General features: G+C 41.4%; 1 protein-coding gene across 5 annotated transcripts in view; it reads left to right on the top strand.

Annotated features, from left to right (window-relative positions):
* The window catches only part of ST6GAL1 (ST6 beta-galactoside alpha-2,6-sialyltransferase 1), a 139,655-nt gene that overhangs the window by 14,484 nt on the left and 104,989 nt on the right, over window positions 1-20,182 (top strand). For 3 of the 5 annotated variants that reach the window (XM_004473684.4, XM_058295519.2, XM_023583179.3), the window contains one exon: window positions 13,615-13,745. The exons of 1 other annotated variant lie outside the window; for it this stretch is intronic. The gene's annotated coding sequence lies outside the window, so the exon portion shown is untranslated. Of the gene's footprint in view, window positions 1-13,610; window positions 13,746-20,182 lie in introns of all 5 variants that reach the window. One more of the 5 variants, XM_004473685.4, reaches the window with a different exon arrangement.

The raw sequence follows: 20,182 nt of genomic DNA on the forward strand, positions 1-20,182 counted from the left end.
TGCAAGTGGGAGTTACAGAGATTCAAGGTGTTTGTTGCTGCTGAAGAGATCCCTCTTCTTCCTCTCTTACCCACTGGTCTCTGCTAAACCAAGACTTGAGGATTTTAGCCAATTCCCAGCTCCAACCAGCCTCGAATTCATGGCACACAAAGGAAAGTAACCTTTTTCCTCTTGCACTGCATTAACTAGGTTGAAGTTAGCTGTGTGAAGCCCTGACCTTCTGGCCAGCAGGACCCTGACTGGGTCCTTTCCACAGCACAGTGCCCATCAGTCCCTAGGGGGCCTCATGGAGCGAGCTCTGCCTTTAGCTTCCCTTTTGTCCACTGAGATCAGGATGTGTTCACCAGTGAACATCAGCCAGTGGTCTCTAGGTCAAGGTCAAGATGTGAGAGCAGACGATAGGAGTTGCAAATGAAGATGGTGGGAAACACTCCCAGAGTTCTGGTCTTTTTTCTACCTGCCAGTCTTGGTCTTGGGAGAGAGAGCCAAGCAGCAAGATGAAAGAGGAGGCAAGAGGGAATATTCTTTGGGGCTAGTCCATGGAGCCAAGCTCTGGGCGGGGAGTCAGGTTTGGGACCTTGCTGTTTTTTTTCTTGTTGTATTGGGAACTAGGGTCCTGGTAGTTTGTCACGGGTAAGGGAGGGAGGAAGACAGTGAGGAAGCTCTGGCAAAGGGAGTTAGGCCGAATCATCATTCATCTGAGAGCAGGCTGCAGGGATTGCCTTTGTCAATTGTGCAATGGTGGGAGGATGCTGGCCCAGGGCCTGAGCTGGGGGTGGTTAATGACAGTGTTAGGAATAAATCCTCTGAAGATGCCTCCTGCCAAAGGGCTCGTGGCAGTTCTTTTTTTTCTCTACACAATGAACATCTTATTCTGGGCTGTGAATTTGCAGGAGGGGAAAGACTAGGCAGGGAGCAGAAGGACCAGAGTCACCTCTGGAAATGCTTTTTCACTTAGAGTCCTGCCCTTGTCTCCCCAGCCAGTCCCGGTGAGTCACAGTGGGAGGGCTGGGAGGTAATTCCCTGCCTTTCCCATCACCATCTGCAGGTTTCCCTTCCTCAGGGAGCCCTAATCACATTGGAAAATCACAGTTTTGCAGCCAGACTTGGGTTTAAGATGTGCCACTTCTCAGCTTTGTGAATTTCCACACCTGTATTAATAATTTCTACCTTATAGCATTGGTGTGAGAACACTGAGGACGTGGTGCTGGGGACATGCTTAGTGATCAATAACCGTGTCTATTTTCAATACCACAGCGCTTGTTAATGGTTAATGGACACTCTTCTAGGCAGAGTGGATATAAAGATAAATAAAAATACAGCTGCTCCCTTGGGCAGCTCGCAGTTTAGGAGGAGAGAGAGGGTACAGATGAACGGCAGTGGCACAAGTTGCTGAGAGAGCAAGGGGTAGATTGCAGGGTCAGAGAAGAAAAGATGGGACCCTAGTAGGTCTCCAAAGGATAAAGAGGAGTTTGCCAGGCAGCTAGCATGGAAGTGGAACAGCAGGGCTGAACAGAAGTGGGTACAACTGGGATTTGGCACTAAATCCACCTTAAGGGAGGATAGGAGCCAGCAGTGGATGTTCCCTAGTAGGTGAGCCCAAGGGGCTTCCATGCTCTGCTGGCATTCATGTCTACTATGGTTTGGGTCAGAACAGAACCTGCAGTCTTTTTTCTGGCAAATGGGTAGGACGTGGGCAGGCATCCAGGTGGGCTTGGCTGGGGGTGGTAGTGGTGAAGTGGCTCTTGTCATCACGGCGATGTCTCCATGGGATTCTAGGTTCTAGGCTCAGGGATGGGATCAGGAGTGGTCCTCCCTAGAGGAAAAATGGGCTAACAGACAGGCGTTGAGAATGTGGAGCTTACTAAACCCAGGGTCTAGGTTGTGGGGACAGGAGGGGCTTCACAAAACTGTTGTGAACTTGGAATACAACAGTAGGGTGACTTGTAACTTCTACAACTGTCCTCGATATTCATGGATATACATTTGTGGTTTTGGTTTTTCACAAATGACCTCATGCCCCCATGAGATACACAAATTGAATGAATCATTTGGATGAAATAAAAAATGAAACTATTTGCTACAAAGATGATGTGTGCCACTTAGTTCATGATAAAGATAAACAGCAGCTTTCATTTACTGAACTCTTACCATGTTCAGGAATGTATGTGCTTTAATCCTGGTTAAAGCCAGCTCTCCATGCTGATCTGTGCACACAGTCTCTCTCTTTCCACCATACCTGCTCCACAGAGCTAAGTGTGACTGGAGAAAAGCACACCACATCCTGACTGGTCCCACATGAACTCATGGCTGTGACCTGTAAATGGCCTTTTCCTTGGTCCAGTGGTTCTCAACTGTGGCTGCCACCAGTAACATTCCCTAGGGAGATTATAAAAACTACTGATGCCTGAATTCCACCCAAAATTAATTATATCAGAGTCTTTGTGGGCACCAATATCCATTCTCTCTAATCTAGATGACTCTTTCACACATTTTCTCTCTCTTTAAATCTCTAACACCACTTCCTCACTCTTTCTCTCAGTTAATGACCTTCTTTCCCATTTACCTGTGAATAGTGCTGATCAGAAGACAACTTTCATATCTTTCCACCACCAAAGCTGTGTCCATGTATTCTACTTTCTGCCTGATACTATGAAATTAAGGAAGAAGAATGGGCCTCCTTTTAAGCCCAGAGAGCAACCAGTTCACATTGGATAGGAGGCAGATGGTTCTAGATTGGAAATCTTCAAGAAAGAAAGAAAGGAAAAGAATTGATCATATGGTGGTATTTGATTGTACTGTGATAAGTTTTTTAGTTTGTTTGAAAGTTGAGGGCTGAATTATTCATAGGTACACAGAACATTAAGCAAACAAACAAAAGAGTTAAAAATGGACTCCAGAAATGACAGCAAAAAAATGTACGTGAAAGGAATTAATCATAACACACTGTGTTGCTCAGCTGTGAACAATAATTTATCTTGTCATAATGTAACTTCTAATGTTCACTTAATAAAAGATGGTATTGCTGTATGGGGGAATATGGAAAAGAGAAGTGTTATGCAGGATGATAGTAAAAGTGCTAACCCTTCATTTTCTGTTGTAGGAAGTCAATGAATAACATCTAACGAGAACAAAAAAAGCCATCTAAGCATGCTACTTAGATACACTAAGACAACTTTAGGAAGAAAATAGATAAAAGATTTGAAAGTTGTTGCTTATGGACAGCAGAAATTAGGGGTATGTAGGGATGGGCAGGGCCTGCTCTTTTCATTATAAGTCTTTTTTTTTTTGAGGAGAGCAAATATATATAGAGAATTTTATTTATTTTTATTAGCAGTAAACAATCTGAAAAGGCAATTAAGAAAAAAAATCCATCCACAATAACACCAAAAAGATAGAAACACTTAGAAATAAATTCAACGAAAGAAGTGCAAAACTTGTACACTGAAAGTTATACAATATTGCTGAGAGAAATTAAAGAGGTTCAAGTATTGGAGACTCAATACTGTTATGTGCCTGTTTCCCACAATTGATCTATAGTTAGATTCCATGCAATCCCTGTAAAATCCCAGTTGGCTTTTTGCAGAAATTGACAATATGATCCTAAAATTTATATGAAAATGCAAAGGGCCCAAAGAAGAATAAATTTGGGAGGACTTATATTTCTCAGTTTCAAAATGTACTATAAAATAATTGAGTGGTATTGTCATAAGAATAATATAGGGATCAATGGGACAGAATTGATCTTACATTTATGGTCAGCATTTTCAACAGAAGTGCCAAGGCATTTCAATGTGGAGAGGGTAGTTTTTAATCAGCAAATTGTGCTAGGATATTTGGATGTCTACATGCAAAAGATTAATTTAAACCCTTACCTCAAAGCATATACAAAAATTAACTCATAATGGGTCTAAGACCTAGAGGCAAGAGTTAAACTGTAAAACTTTGAGGAAAACATTGGATAAAATTTCATAACCTTGGGTTAGGCAAAGAGTTCTTAGATAAGACACCAACTGCACTATCCGAAAGAAAGAAAAGATAGATAAATTGAACTTGAAAGACTTAATACTTCCGTTATTTGCAGAATGAAAATACAAGCCGCAGACTGGAAGAAAATATTTGAAAACCTTATATCCGATAAAGTATGTTGTATTCAGAATACACACAATGAAATATCATTTAACACCTACTAGACTGTCTAGTATTAAAAAGAAACAGGAAACTACAAGTGCTAGAGAAGTTGTGGAGAAATAGGAAAGCGTATTCACTGCTGGTAGGAAGGAATGTAAAAATGATACAGCTTCTGTGGAAGATTGGTGGTTCCTCAGGAAGCTAAGTATAGAACTGCCATATGATCCAGCCATCCCACTTGTACGTATATACTCAGAAGAAATGAAAGCAGGGATACCGCAAACATATGCACACCAATGGTAACAGCAGCAATATTCACATTTGCCTAAAGATGGAAACAACCCATGTCCATCATCAACTGATGAATGGATAAACAAAATATGGTATATACATATGATGGAATATTATTCAGCTGTAAGAGAATGAAGTCCTGATACATGCCACAGCGTGGATGAACCTTGAGGATATTATGTTGAGTGAAATAAGCCGGACTGAAAAGGGCAAATTTATGATCTCACTAATATGAACTAATTATAATGAGCAAGCACCTGGGCTTAATATCTAGAATATAGGTTACCAGTATGGAAAATGTGGCGCTGATGCTTAATTTGTGCAGAGTTTATAATAAAGTTGGTAGTAAATATTTGGAAAAGGATAGAGGTGATGGGAGCAGGAAATTAGCACTGAATTGTGCTTGTGGTTGAAAAGGGAAGTTTAGGGTCATGTATGTCACTAGAAGGAAAACTAGAGGATGAAACATGGGACAGTATAATATAGTGAATCCTATTGTGGATGAGGACTGTAGGTAAAAGTACATATGTTAGACTGTTCTTTCTAATATTTGTTATTAATGAAGTGTAACAAATTCATGTCACTATTACAAGATGTTAATAATAGGGTAGTATATGGGGAAAATACAACTAATAAACATTATCACCTGTAGTTAACAGTAATAGTATAGTTTTTTCCATTAGTGGTAATAAAGGTACCACACCAAGGCTAAGTAAGGGTCAGTAACAGGGGTATATGGGGTAAGGTGTTTTTTTTTTTAATGTTTGGAACGATGGAAATGTTCCAAAATTGATTGTGGCGATGACTGTACACTCTGTGACTATACTGATTGGTGTCAAATCAAATTGATTGTACAATTTGGATGCATTATATGGTGTGTGAATAAAACTGCTTTAATAATAATTTAAATATCATACATACACACACACAAAAGAATTCTTACAACTCAGTGGAAGACAAACCACCAAATTTAAAATGGACAAAATATTTTAATAGACACTTCACCAAAAAAGATATAAAAATGGCCACTCAGCACATGAAAGAATGCTGAACATCACCAGCCACCAGGGAATTACAAATAGAAACTACAGTGAACTATTGCTTCACTACTACTGAGTGGATATAATAAAAAAGACAGACAATAATGAGTGTCAGCAAGGATGCAGAGCAACTGGTACCCTTGTACATTGCTGGTGGGAATGTAAAATGATCCAACACCTTGGAAAATAGGTTGGCAGTGTCTCAAAAGGACAAACATAAATTTATCACTTCAAGGAATCTGCCCAAGAGAAATGAAAATTTATGTCTGCAAAAACTCTTGTTTACAAATATTGTAGTATTATTTAATAATAGCCCCAAAGAGGAAACAGTTCAAAAGTCCATCAACTGATGAATGTATAAACAAAAATTGGTATATTTATACAATGGCATACTATTCAGTAACAAAAAAGAATGGATTACCAGTATGTTTCTCAGCATGGACAGACCTCAAAATCATCATGCTAAGTGGACGAAGCAGATGGCAAAAGATCACACATTGTATGAATCCCTTTAAATGAAATGTCCAAAAAAGGTAAGTCTATAGAAATAGAAAGTAGTTTAATGGTCTCCTGGGCTTGGGATAGGAATGGTTATTGGCTGTAAAAGGGGATGATGGAAATGTTTTAAGTAAGGGTTACAGCACTGCAAAAAAATCATTGAAATTTTACACTTAAAAATTGTAAACATAAATAATATGTGTCACTTCAGGACAGATGCTTTAAATCCAGTTTATTCTCTGATATATTGTCTCTGTTCTCTCTGTTACTGGTATTTCAGAAAGTGGTTACAGTCAGTCTTGGTCCCAGAGAGGACCAAGGAGATTGTAGAATAGAATTGCAGCTGACCCTGTACTTTTTACAAAAGTAAAACTTTTGTCCCTCAAGGATGTGAAAAGTGCTACCCAGACTCTCTGCTGCCTCTTCCAAATTAGCAAATAGTCCCTGAGCAAAAGCAGTATGAAAGACCTGGTTCATTCCTCCAGATTTCCTCTTCCCCTGGATCTTGGCCTAGTAGTGATATTATTAGTTCTTTTATACTTTTAGGAAAATTTTTGAAATTTGATCCAGGAATTTTCAGAAGCCTTGAACTGGAGAGTGATCTGAGTTATCGGGTCCACTATTACCACAAATGAAAGTCCTCATTCTTTTTTTTTAATTTTCAGATTTTTATTCTGCTAACATATCTACAGCCTAAAACTTCCCATTTAACCACTTTCAAATATACAATTAAGTGGTATTAATTACTTTCTCAATGTTGTGCTACTGTTACCACCATCCATTACCAAAACTTCTCCATCACCCAAAACAGAAGCTCTGTATCAATTAAGCATCAACTCCCCATTCCCTAGCCCACCCTGGCCCCAATAACCTGTATTCAGTTTCTGAATATGAATTTCTAACTATTTCATATAAATGAGATCATACAATATTTGCCTCTTTATATCTGGAATATTTCACTCAGCATGATGACCTTAAGGCTCATCCATGTTGTAACAATCAGAACTTCACTCTTCCTTACAACCGAACAACATTCCATTGTGTGCCTATACTATGTTTTGTTTTTCCATTCATCTATTAATGGACACCTGGGTTGCTTCCACCTTTTGGCAGTTGTGAACAATGCTGCTATGAACATCAGTGTGCAAATACCTGTTTAAATTTCTGCTTTCAATTCTTTTGTTTATATAGAAGAGAAACTGCCTGGTTGTATGGAAATTTAGTACCATTGGATTTTTTTTTTTTTAAAGATTTATTTTATTTATATATTTCTCTCCCCTTTCCCCTGCCCCGGTTGTCTGTTCTTTGTGTCTATTTGCTGCGTCTTCTTTGTCCGCTTCTGTTGTTGTCAGCGGCATGGGAATCTGTGTTTCTATTTTGTTGCATCATCTTGTGTCATCTTGTTGTGTCAGCTCTCCGTGTGGGCAATGCCATTCTTAGACAGGCTGCACTTTCTGTCGTGCTGGGCGGCTCTCCTTATGGGGCGCACTCCTTGTGCGTGGGGCTCCCCTGCGGTGGGGGGGACGACACCCCTGCATGGCATGGCACTCCTTGCGCGCATCAGCACTGAGCGTGGGCCAGCTCCACACAGGTCAAGGGGGCCGGGAGTTTGAACCGCAGACCTCCCATGTGGTAGACAGACGCCCTAACCACTGGGCAAAGTCTGCTTCCCAGTACCATTGGGTTTTAAAAATCATTTACATGTATTGCCTTGATAAAAAAAATGACTTACCAATTTCAAAACAGCAATCAAACAGTGTGGTATTGGCATAAAGATAGATATAAAAACCAATGAAATAGAATTGAAATCCAGGAATAAACTCACACAGCTATGGCCATTTGATTTTTGACAAGGGAGCCAAGTACATTAAATGGGGTAAGAATAGTCTCTTCAACAAGTGGTGCTGGGAAAACTGGATATCAACATGCAAAAGAATGAAGTTCGACCCTTCCTTGTACCACATTCAAAAATTAACCAAGAATATATCAAGAACCTAAATATAAGTGCTTAAACCATAAAACTCTTATAAGCAAACACTGCTAAATCTGTGACCTCAGATTTAGCAATGATTTTTTAGATATGACACTAAAAGCACAATCAACAAAAGAAATTCATCAAAATAAAAAACTTGTGCATCAAAGAACTTTATTAAGAAAGTGAGAAGATAACCACAGAATGGAAGAAAGTAGTTGCAAATCATGAGTTTAATATCCATAATATATAATGAACTGCTGCAGCTCAGCAACAAAGAGAAAAATGACCCAATTAAAAAATGAGCAAAGGACTTTGTTAGCAGTTTGATATAGTTATGAATTCCAAAAATAGATATTGGATTATGTTTGCAATCTGGTCTAGTACTGGGCATGATTGAGTTATGATTAGGGCTTTGACTGAGCCATGTCATTAGGGCATTAGGCATCACAGATAAAAGGCAGGGCAAAGGACAGAGTTGGAACTTTTGATGTGAGGGTTTTGATGTTGGAATTTTGATGTTGGGGCCTCGGGAAGTAAGCTCACAGAAGAAAAAGAAACCAGACTCAGGAAGAAAGGAACGCTGAGCCCAGGAAGAAAGCCAGCCCTGGGAAGGAAGGAACCTTGAATCCAGAGAGAAGCAAGACCCTGGAAGGGAGGAACCCAGGAAGCCTGAACCCTCACAGCCATTGGCAGCCATCTTGCTCCAACATGTGAAAATAGACTTTGGTGAGGGAAGTAACTTATGCTTTATGGCCTGGTATCTGTAAGCTCCTACCCCAAATAAATACCCTTTATAAAAACCAACCAATTTCTGGTATTTTGCATCAGCACTCCTTTAGCTGACTAATACAGACTTGAGCAGACATTTCTTCAAAAAAAAAATACAAATGGCCAATAAGCACATGAAAAGATGATCAACATCATTGGCTATTAGGGAAATGCAAATCAAAACCAGAAGATACCACCTCATACCCACTAGTATGGCTATTATTTAAAAAGTGGAAAATAACAAGTGCTAGTGAGGATGTGGAGAAATTGAAACTCTAGTACACTGTTGATGGGAATATAAAATGGTGTAGCTGCTGTGGAAAACAGTTTGGTGGTTGCTCAAAAATCTACACATAGAATTTCCAGGTATGTGCCCACAAGAATTGAAAGCAGGGACTCAGATACTCATATACCAATGTTCATAGCAGCAGTATACACAATAGCTAAAAAGTGGAAACAACCCAAGTATATGAATAAACCAAATTTTGCTTATACATACAATGGAATCTTTCTCAGCCACAAAAACGAAGTAGTGATACATTATAACATGAATGAACCTTGAAAACAATGTTGAATGAAGTAAGCCAGATGCAAAAGGACAAATAGAGTGTGAATCAATTCATCTAAAATATCTAAAATAAGCAAATTAGTAGAGACAGTAGAATAGGGCTGGAGGTGGAGGTGGAAGGGTGGAAGAGTGGAAGGGTGAAGGTGTGTGTGTGTATGTGTTTGCAGGGGGAGAATAGGGAGTTATTGCTAAAAACGTACAGTTTCTGTTTGAGATCATGAAAAAGTTTTGGTAACAGATCATGGTGATGGTAGCACAACATTGTGAATGTAATTAACACCACTAAAGTGTCTACTTAAAAATAATTAAAATGGAAAATTTTGTGTTAATTATGCTACTACAATTAAAAAGGTGGTTTAGTATTGCCCCATATATCAAAATTGGCACCTGGAATGTAGTGATTGCTGTAGAGATGTATCAATAATACAGCCAAATAAATGAGTAGGAGCACCTTTGTTTGGACATTTTGCATAGGACTGTGTAGGTGAACTTCCCTTTTCTGGTTCTCTGAAAAACTGTTTCTCTTTCTACAGTAACCCATGTATTCAGTGCTTAATTCATTTTTATTTTCAGGTCTTTATCTTAATACTGGAGGGAAGAAAGGCATGGGGTCAGGCTAGTTTGTGGAACTCTGGCTTAGCCATTACCAGCCTCGTGCCTGGGTTAGTTGCTTAAGCTCTGTTTCCTCATAAAAATAAATTGGGAGAAAACACTCCTTGAGGGGCAGGGAGGAAAAACAATTGTGGTCACCACTTAGCCTGGGTCAGGAACCCTAGAGTGTTGGGTCTTGCCTCACAGATGAACTAGTAAGAAGGGTGATAGCTCCAGGAGGGGAGCGCAGACTTAATGCCAGAAGTCTCTTGCTCTAAGGAGCAGTTCAGTGTCTTCTGCTTTTACTGCAGCACTCAGCAAATTTGTAAAAACCTGGATCTTGGAATGTTCAAGCATAAGGATCTGATATAAGCTCTCAGTTAATTTAGTTTCCACATCCAAACAGTTGGAAGAATTGTTCAGATCTCAGATAATGTGGAATGCTTCCAGAGCTAACAGGATTATCTTTAGTGCTAAGGTTCACGTATGCCTTGTCATTTCTCACTGAAGCAGGGACTGTGGCCAGAGTCATATGCTGTGATAGGTTAACCCATTCCTTGACTCAAAGCAGGGTCCTTTAGAAATGGCTCTGCTTTGAGGGACAGGATGGTGAAATTCTTGGGGCGTATGTTTCTGGCTCATTTATGACCTTCTTTGGGTTCTTGGTTCTTAGTGGGCTCTCTAAATCCTGGCTCTGTGGTCAGAGCCTCACTCCTGTATACCTACAGGAAACATTTGCTGGAGGCAAGAGGGAATTCACGAGGCAGAGGCAAACTCCCATTTAGTGCCCTCCCGTCTTCCTTAGAATTTTCTGTGCCTTACTGGATCGGAAAGTAGTTCGTCTGTCAGATGAAGACACAGGCCTGTTTTGATTCTTTTCTGACCTGTTTCTAGCAAGCATGGTTATTAGCTGCTCCAGTCCACAGTGCTGGGTCTCTGTGCTGAGGACTCTAGTTGGCATATATTTGCATGTGTTGAACCAGCCCTGAAAGAAGGTCTGCTCTTACTGTGCTGATTTCCCAACCGAGTTGCTGGAGTCTCATGGTCTGGGAGAGACTAAAACAATTTGGTTAAGGAAGAGAGACCCGCACCAAATAACTCCACCAAAAAAAATGGTGTTTATTGAAGGAATTCAGAGATGCTCCGTGGAATAAAAAGAAAGTACAGATTAGCCTCACAGCCACTAGACAGTCGCCAGGCATCTGCTCTCTCTGGGGCTGTGTGGTTTCCTGTGTTTCTCGCTGGGCCTCTGCCCTGTTTTTCTTTTCATAGATCAGCTTCCTGTCCTTCAGCTCCATCACTTGATGCAGTGCACAGCTTTTGCTTCTCATGGTGCCACGGCTACCTGTCCTTTAAGCTCTAGGGCTCACCATCAGCTGACTGTGCTCTTTTTTACATAGTTGTGACTTTGAAAGAGAATCTGATTGGTCCATCTCTCTCTTTTATGCATGAGTGGTCCTTAGAATCCCACTCCCTGAGTCTCAGGGGAGGCCCAGGTGTGTGAGTGAGCGGGATAGGGGTAGGGTAGGAATGACTTAGCTATTTTGGTAATATTGAAGATTTGCAAGCCATTTTCAAAAGAACTTAAAAAGAACTAATGATAACCTACATTCCCTCATTAGTCTGCATATTGCTATGGCTGGAATGCAGGGCATATGGGGACACAGTGAGCAGTCAGGCTGGACAACTATATAGGAGCCTGAGACTTAGGTCCCCAGGGTCTTTGCCTGGGTCACAGGGTCAAAGAAATCCTGGTGAATTATCTCTTTCTCACTGAAGGTTGAGCCAGGTGTAAAAGGACGAATACTCAGCTTGCTAGACAGAGAGGGAGGATGGTGTCTTCCTTCCCGTCAAGGAGGAAGGTGAGCCACAGCTCAGTAATATCCTCCACCCCAAGAGCACTTAGCCCCAATTTCCTAAGGAAGGCTCTTTACTGGCAGGCTCCCAGCTGACCACCAGCTCAGCTGTGTTTGCATGTAGAGATCTCTTCCATGTATGCTCCACTCTCGCTACAGTGAGGCTGGTTACTGGTGTCACACCAGCATTAATTATAGATACACGCAAAGGACCAAAATGCCACAAGCAATTTTTTTCCATCTCCACTGCTGCCTTTGTTGTTTCTCTATTCTGCCCTGAATCTTTGAGACCTTTACATTTCCACCCTCTCAAATGGCTCACTTCCTCTTCAGTTTCATCTGATGTCTGTTCCCATAAGCATCTCCTCTCACTGAACCATTCTTTAATCTCTGTATCTTAAGTATCTTTTTCACCTTTACATCACACTCCTTTCCTGTCCCTCAGTGTGTTACTCACTTTTTCCCCACCTTACTGGTTCTTGCTCATGCACCCCCGTCTCCAAGCCTTGATTAGGAAAGTTCATTTTAGTATCATGACTCTTATCTTAGGGAGGGACTGAGCTGTACGCCTGAAAATTGAAAAAAATTAGACTCCTGGAACTCCAAGTTTTTTTTTCCCAGATGTTAAAAAAATTAAAATTTTAAAAATTGTGATAACATATATCTGCTTGTTTCTACTAGAAATGTTACACAGAGAAAGCAAGGATGGGCAAGTTATGAAAATAAAAATTTAAAAAAAAGGAAAGCAAGGACGGGGATGAGGGAGGGATGGGGGAGCAGAGGGCCGTGAGAGGAATGAGCTCACTTCTCCATTGCTGGGAGGAGTTTATAGGGCACAGTAGTCTTGAAGGCAGCATGCCCATGCAGTTCAAAAACCTGAGATTTTGGAAACTCTTTGACCCATCAGTTCCACTTCCAAGAGTGTGTCTTAAGGAAATAATCATGAGTGTCCCCCAAAGACTTAGTTATAAGCATTGTTCATAATTAACAAAAAAACCGGGAGGTGAACGAAATCTCTAGCTGTTGAGCACTGGATACAATTTATGGTACAGCAATACGGGGACATATTATAAAGCCATTAAACTGATACTGGGGAAGAATACTTAAGGGTATGGCAAAAATTCCTGATTTATCATAAAACAAGGCACTTAGTAATCTCCAGCTTTATTGTATCATAAAAAATTTATTTACATAATAAACACAGGAGAGTGTTTATCTATATGTAGCTATCTTTGAGTGGAGAAAGGTGGTAATTTTTTGTCTTTTCACTTAATTAAAATTTCTAAAATTTCTGTATTGAACATAAATTTCTTTGTGACTTGGGAAAAAACAATTACTTTGAAAACAAATGCTATCTACTTAGACGGCAATCAAAATATGTGAGTTGAACATTTAGGCTCATTTCAAAATGCTTCCAAAATGAATTAGAAAATGAATTCATGTTTGTAACAGCATAAACATACTTTTTGTCAAAGGGAGAATATGAACAAGTGTGTCGTGTTGATTGGAATCAGTTGATTGCAAGGCTGATCTAAACATCAGACTTGGGTCTAGACTTGTGGTTTTGTTACCCTTGCTTTTCTTACTAAAAGCAGCAAGTAGCAAAAGGATTCAGTGACTGTAAGTAGAGTTTGCTTTGCTTAATCTGCACTCGCTCTGAAATTGCTTAGTTCCAGAAGGGGTGGGTCTGGGTGAACAGATGACCAGTTTGGGCCCTGGGAAGGAGGCTGCCTCCTTCAGGTGGGCCTTTAGTTCTGAAAATGGCTCAGGAGAGGATAGTGTGACCAGGGCTGGGAGTGGGGGAAGCAAAGGTGCTTACCTCTGGGATGTATTAACATATGTGCCTCCTGTGCTTAAGTCAGTTCCTTTCCTTTCTTTTTTTTTTCCTGGAGCCAGTTGTGTCAAGAGCTCTGCAGTGAGCAGCAGGGAGGGAGAGAAGCATTGAAAGCGATGGAGACCGGCTGAAATGACCTGGCCCCTTGAGCCTCTCCCAAGCCCTGGTGCCAGATTTCTGTTGCAGCGCTGAGGTAAGATCCTTTGAATCCCAGCTTGGGAAGAGAGAGGGCAGAATGCCTCCTATTGTGGGGCGATGGAAGCTCCCTCCTCCAGGGCTGGAAGGCTCTATGCACTCAAGGGAAGGAACAGTGTTCAGGAAAGAAGGAGCAGTTGTGTCTGGTTCAGTCAAACCATCTGCTTTGACCTCAGCCTATTAGGTGGCAAGGACATTTGATGGCCAAAGAGGTTTTTGATTTTTCAGAGCAGACCTTTTAGAATCTTGGCAGAAAGTTGTGTTTTCTCAATTGTGGGTGAAATTTGAGCTCCAAAGAGAATGAATTCAGCCTCCAGGTAAGACTGCGTCAGATTCAGGTGAATGCTTAACTTAGGTGCACCTGCTCTGTTCTGCAAGAGAAATTGAGCTCTTAGGAAACACACACACACAAACACTCCACAACCCAAGGGAGGAAGAGTGATGGAAGTTATGCAGGGGAGGTTATTACAAAACATTCCACTAAGATCACCAAAACATTTTAATTATCTAGAAATTTTTCTGATTATAAAGGTAATGTGCGTTCACAGGACATTTGAAAAAACACCGATGCGGAAGAAAAGGAAAACATATCTGAAACCCTACTTCTTCTGTTAACAGTTCTTCAGGTAGTTTTCTATTAAGGTTACACTTTAAGCTTCCACAGGATGTTGATTTTTCCTTCAGGGAGGTGGGAGGGGGGCGGTGAGGCAGAAAGAACCCTCAATTAGGAAACCGGAGGACTTGACTCTGGTCTGGAGGCTTTCTAGAGCCGAATTATAAATATTCAGGAATTTTTTGAGCTAGTTGTTAAAAATGATTAAACTGTTGGCAGCTTAAAATCAGTCATAGTGGGAATATTTACACCACAAAATTAACAAGCACTGCAAACAAGGGATTTTTTTTCGGTTTAGAGAGGCAGTTTACTAACATATTGCTGGTTCCAGGGCTTATTCTACCCAGTAGTCTCTGGTATGGGGAGGATACTTCTTCACTTCCTCACTTGTGAACACTGGGTGCTCAAAAACGTTAGATGAATAAATAAATAAGAGTGAACTTTTTGCCTTTCCTATCTCATAAGACAACTGCGAGGCTCCCATACGTCAGTGGAAATGAAAATGTTCTGCACACTCAGTCTCCGTGGCCGTGCAGGGAAGAGGTATAAGTGATTGGCAGACCTGCAGTCTGTCGCTGGAGAGAAGTTAGTTAGCATTTCTCCCTAACTAACTTCTTGCTCTTGGGAGGTTCTGTGAACTACTGAATTACTGACACCCTTTCATAAAGGCAGATAAAATCCTCCATTTACTAGTTGACATCCGGGGTGTATTTCCTCCCTGGAAAAGTCAAGACGTCTTCAGAGAACTGTGAAAAGGAAGCCCCAGCACTAGATGTGAGGGCCAGGACCCAAACCAGCGCTTTTGAATCACAGTCTCTAATGGATTGGGAGGAGGGGGGTGCTTCCTGCCAAATGTGAAATTTAAACAAAGGCCTCTTTCTTCAAGGTCCTGCTGTCACAGCAGATTAGAGCTAATTAAGTTAGCATAATGAAGTCCGAGCCTCTGCCCTTCTCTTTCTCTCAATTTCTAAATCTCTTGGCTCCCTCTCTCACCTCCTCAGCTCCTAGAGAAGGGGTGCAGAGGAGGTGGGGCATCAGTTAAAGGACCAGTTTGCCTTTGCAGAATTGTAGGCTTATAAAAAAAGGTGGAAAGAACCATAAAGACCACCTGGCTCCTCCACACCTTCATATTAGGAAGTCAGGTCAAACAGTTGGTGATTATCAGTGCAAAGGTAAATAAATGTTCCTGGGGGTGGGGGGGGGAGGTGGGAAGTGGGCTGTAATGAGTCACACCTGACCCTTTACTTTTGTTTGGCAAGGAGATATCCCGGATGGCCTCCAGGTGCCAGCCCTGCCCTCGCCATTCCCAACCCGTTGCCTGTATCTGCAGCCAGGACACTTGGAATTAAATCCCCTGCCTTTTAAGAGACCTGGCTTTCCAGGGCTGTGAACCCACAAAATGTATGCTAAGACCATCTTACTCTGAGGACCTTTAGGTAATTTTATGAGTAAGGAAAGGGAAGGGCATTTATTGAAATTAGGGTTCTTCTGGGCACTGGGCTTTGTCTCTTGTCTACATTAGCTCATGTAATTCTGCAACAACTTAAAGAGGTAGATATTTCTATCCCCAAGGTGCAGAGGAGGAAACTGAGTCTCAGAGAGGTAAAGAGACTTGCCCAAGATTTGACAGCTCGAAAGTGACAGAAATTTAAACTAAACCTGTTTGTGACCGCCATAGCTTCTCAAAACCTCTGAGTGCTTTTTTTAGCCAGTTGTCACCCACTCAGGAGTTCCCAAATCCAGTTCCAAAAAGCAGAGTCTCTCCTTGGGAAACATCACTCCATCTCTCCAGCTGCAGCGCGGGGCCCTGCCGGCCACTGCTTGGCTGTGTGAGGAAGTTACCTTTGAAATCAGCACCAACTGATTTCGAAAACGAAGCAGAGAACTGGGCTGAAGTCAAGGCCCAGGTGCGGGAGGGGCTACCCCCTGACCGCCCCTGGCGGGAACTTAGTCACCCCAGAATGTTTGAAATGCTCCTGGGACCCTGACCCATCAGCCTAACTCTTTTAGCTTCTCTTAGCTTTTTCCCCACCACTGCCCCCTCCATTGTTTTGCCCACACTTCATTCAAAACTCTTTTCAGCCTCTTTTCCCATGGGTGCAGTGGGGTTCGGTGGGGGGGTTGGGGTCCTGGCCTTCTGACAACTCCCTACTCCACCTGCCCTCTTTCATCTACTCACCTGCGTGCTCAAGCTGCAGGGGCTCCCCTCTCCCCACCTCTTCTCCTTGCACCCCTCTCTTCTGCTCCCAGGAGTACCCCTGCCTCTCCCCAGTGCCCCTGCCCAGGGGAGCCTGTCCCATCTTCCCCTGACATGCAGACCAGACAGAACTGCTTTACCTGTGGGTGCGCTGCAGCTCCACTCCCAGCCTAGGGCCCTCCCAGCCTGCACACTCCACTCCATCTCTTAAGCTATGTGAACAGCTGCAACTCAGAGTGCTGGGCTCTTTATAAAGTAATGCACTGTTCCCTTCAAATCAGGAGGGCTCTTCCTTTTGAAGTAAGAGAGCATCAGAGCTGATCCTTTCCTGTTGTCTTCTCATTCAACGAAGGGATCATCTGGTGCCCCAGGAGGTGAGTTGCAGGACTGGTCAGTCCCAGATCTCTCAGCCAATGGCAGGTAGAAGTAGGGGTCTTCTCAGCCTCTAAACTCTCAGAGCTCTTTGCAGGAAAACACACTGAGAAGCCTAAGATTGGTTTTCCTCCATGTTTGGGTGAGAGATTATTCCTTTGGTAAGTGGAATTTAACTCAGTCCCACTTATATTTACTGGATACCTTCTGTGTGCCCAGTCAAATGTCCCAGCCTGTCTGGGCAAGAGATTATTACCCAGCTTTGAGCAGAGAAAGAATGGAGAGGAGCCTCCCTTTATCCAAGATTGTCTATGGCATTCTTTTCCCCATATATCCTGTAACCACTCATCTCCAGCTTTTCCTTTGAGAATTTTGAAGGAAGACATTATGTCTTCAACTGCTCTATATGTCTCAGGGTTCCCAGACCACTCCAAATGGAATTTAGTGGCTGAACCTGCTAATAGAGGGAACAAAGCAGCATTTGAGTGGGGCAGTCTTTGGAAAATTGTCAGGAGAGGTGGAAGCCAAGGGGAAGGGTATGGATGTGGAGGTGCCTGGGACAGAGGGGGCAATCTGAGTGGGCACTGCTAAGTGGTTGTGTGTGTCTCAGCCTGTGGAGCTGGGGTTGATGGGGCAGCTGAATGTACAGTTTCGGGGATATCCAAGAATCCTTTTCATCTGTTGCACATAATAAACTTCAGAAGGAGAAAAAGCTCAGTTCAGTTGGTCACCGTGAGAATGTGAATTGCTGTTTAACCTTCACATCTTACATCTGAGGAAGTGGAGGTCCAGAAAGGCTAGGGTAGATATAGAGCTGGAGTCTGTTACTTCCCACAAAACCTCTCTGGCTGCAGAGAGAAGAATGTTCTTAGAAGTAGTCACAGCCAACTTCCTGCCTTAGTCTCTCTGGTCCCATACCTATGATGTGCTGGGTTTGGCTGATGGAGGAATTTGTGGCAATGGTAGCCCATGAAGGAGAGGGTGCCATTGCAATGATGCCAGAGATCCCCTGCAGCACCAGCCCTTCACCCTCCTCCTTTCTGATCCTTCCTAGACATCTTGCTTAGGGTGGAGAGCAATTGCCTGCAGCTTCATGTTGGGAATTTGCCATTGTGGGAAGGCATCCTATCTTTGGAGACCTGGGTTAGAGTCTTGGCATCATCACAGCTGCATGACTACTTGGCCTTTCTGACCAGTTTCCTCATCTATAAAATGGCTGAATAATACCCACCTTTAGTGAAGATTAATACTTTTTTAATGTAAAGTTCATTCTACAAAATAGATGCTTATTAAATGGTACCTATTATTTCTTCATGCAGCTCTTTAGTGGTTTCATTGATTCACAATTAACTGCACGTATTTAAATTGCACAACTTGATGTTTTGACATATAATACTCATGAAACTATCCCCATAGTCAAGTTAATGAACCTAATAATCACCCCAAAAGCTTCCTTCTGCTCATTTGTAATCCCTGCTTCCTGCGCCCCATCTCATGGCAACCACTAAATTATTTTCTGTCACTGTAGATCAGTTTGCATTTTCTGACATGTACTTTTCTTTCATTCAGCATGATTATTTTTTTGTGTGTGTAACTCATATCAATAGGCCACCCATTTATTGCTGAATAATGTTTTAGTGTGTTGATATACCACAATTTGTTTATGCATTCACCTGTTGACAGACATTTGGGTTATTTCCACTTTTTCGCTATTAAAATAAAGCCAGTATAAATAAGCATTTCTAAAAAAAGTATTTGTGGACATGTGGTTTCATTTTCCTTGGGTAAATATCTAGGAGTAAGAATGGCTGAGTCTTATTGTAGACATATGCTTAAATTTTTAAGAAGCTGCCAAGCTGCTTCCTAGAGTGATTGTACCATTTTTATTGCCATAACAGCTGTGTGTGAGTTCCAGATGCCAGCACATGGTATGGCCAGTCTTAGTTCTAACTTTTCTGGTGGGTATGTGGTGATATCTATTGTGCTCTAATTTTCATTTCCTAAAAGATTAATGAATATATGTTAATCATCTTTTCCTTGCTTTTTTTCCATCTGCATATGGAATATGATATGTTGTGTCCCCTCTTTTAAAAAAAATTGTGTTGTCTTCTTAAATTATATATAAGAGTACTTTATTCATTCTAGACACAAGTTCTTTATTTGGATATATATTTTGCAAATGTTTTATCTCTGGATGACTTGCTCGTGGCAGGAGACAGAAACAAGTAAACTAATAATTACAATTTAGTTGAATAAGTGTGGTACAGAAGAAGTACAGAGGGAGTGCAGCAATCTTATTATAAGAAGCAGGGAAGTTCCCTGGAGGGGAAGGTATGTGAATTGGATCTTAAATGAGAATTTGGGTAGGTAGAAAAGAGCAGTCTAGGTAGAAGTTTGCATATGCAAAGACATAGGGATATGAAATGACATGGCATGCTCAAAACTACAAGTATTTGCTTTGGGTGGAGTACTGGGATTTTGGAGCAGAAGCATGTGAAATAGAATCCCAGCTCCCCCAGTTACTGGCTGTACAACGTTTTAAATTTTATTAATTTTTTCCAATTGTCATATCTTCCATAGTTACAGACCAATATCGAAACAGGAATTTGACATTGGTTCAATGTGTGTGTAGTTGTATATCATTTTCTCAAATGTGTAGATTAGTGTAACCATCACTGCAGGCAAGGTACAGAACTGTTCCATCATCTCAAAGATCTAAGATCTCCCTCGTGTGGCCCCTTTATAGTCACACCCACTTCCTGCCCCTCTGCTTTTAATTTTTATAGTTTTGTCATTTTGAGAGAATATTTTATTACATAAATAGAATTAAACAAGATGAAACCTCTTGGAATTGGCAATTTTACATTCAGCATATTACCTTTGAGGTTCATCCAGGTTGTGGCATGTACAAATAGTTTGCTCTTTTTCATTGCCAGGTGGTATTCCATGGTATGGCTGTACCTCAGTTTAACTATTTGCCTATTGAAGGGCATTTTAGTTGTTGGCTATTACAAATAAGGCGGTTATGAACAATCGTGTACAGGTTTATGTGGACATCGATTTTTGTTTTTCTGGAAAAAATGCCCAGGAGTACACTTGCTTTATTGTAAGTATAATTTTAGTTTTTTAAGAAACTGCTGAATGATTTTCCAGAGTTGCTATACCTATTTACATTCCAATAAAACAATGTTTGGGAGATCACTTTCTCTGCATCCTTGCCAGCACTTGATATTGTCACTATTTTTATTTTAGC

Source organism: Dasypus novemcinctus, chromosome 4, assembly GCF_030445035.2.
Source record: "Dasypus novemcinctus isolate mDasNov1 chromosome 4, mDasNov1.1.hap2, whole genome shotgun sequence".
Classification (NCBI taxonomy): Eukaryota; Metazoa; Chordata; class Mammalia; order Cingulata; family Dasypodidae; genus Dasypus; species Dasypus novemcinctus.